Genomic DNA, 1,014 nt, shown 5'->3' with positions numbered 1-1,014 from the left:
CACGTGATTATAGCGAGCGCGTCGGGCTAGGAGACGCAAAACTGGGAGGGGGCGGGGAGGCGAGGAGGGACACAGGAGGCGGGGCGGCGCTGCTCTGGGTTCGTAAAGCAGCGCGAGGAGGTGGCGCGGCGTCCGACGGGAAGACCTGCGCGACATGTGGCCAAAGGGGTGGGGCCTGGGCTGTCGCGAAACCCCGCTTTACGTAGGGCTACGCGCGGACGAGGGGCAGGGTCTGAGCCCGGGGCGGGGTCTCCTGATCCGCAGACTTCCGGCCGGTGCGGAAGGGGCGAGGCCGCGCTTGCAGGTTCCACCTCTCTGGCACCGAATGGCAGCTGGCTGGAACTCAGAATGGGCGTGCCACAATTGGTTTTCTGAAAGGGAAGATTTTGAGTTTCTTTGTAAATTGCTTTTTGTTAAAGCAAAACAAACCCAGTATTCTGCTTAAGGATGGTTTTAATTGGGCATGTTTAGAAGGAATAAGTAACAAATATTGAACGCTTACTTGCCACGGGCTTTTACCTCTTTTAAGCCTTCATTTTACCGACTAAATTAAGTCAAACTCAGGCCCTTAGGATTTCACAGCCGAGTGCCATCCACGCTTCCTCTAGCTAATGCTATATTTTTATCATAGATAGTAGTTAATTCAATGAAAAATTTCATTGAGCGCTTACCATGTGTCAGGCACTGTTGTTGGCGTTTTGGGTACAACGGAGAATAAAACTGCTCCAAAGGATGTTACAGTTCAGTGAGACAATAAGCAGTGAATAAATAAAATATTAGAAATAATAAGCACTCTGCAGGTAATTAAGGTGACTTAATAAAAGTGATTTTGTGCAACTTTAGATTGCATGGTCAGGGAAGTCCTCTGAGGAAGTGACATGTAAACTGAGATCTGAATTACAAAGAGCCAGACCTGTGAAGAGCTTTAGCAGAAGGTAGAGGGTGCACTACCAGATCAAATGCTCCAGGGCAGGAACATGTTGGCAGGTGGAGGAATTTAAAAGCTGGTAGCTG

Source organism: Grampus griseus (genome assembly GCF_964374135.1).
Source record: "Grampus griseus genome assembly, chromosome: 11".
Lineage (NCBI taxonomy): Eukaryota > Metazoa > Chordata > Mammalia > Artiodactyla > Delphinidae > Grampus > Grampus griseus.
Note: the sequence above shows the minus strand (reverse complement) of the source record.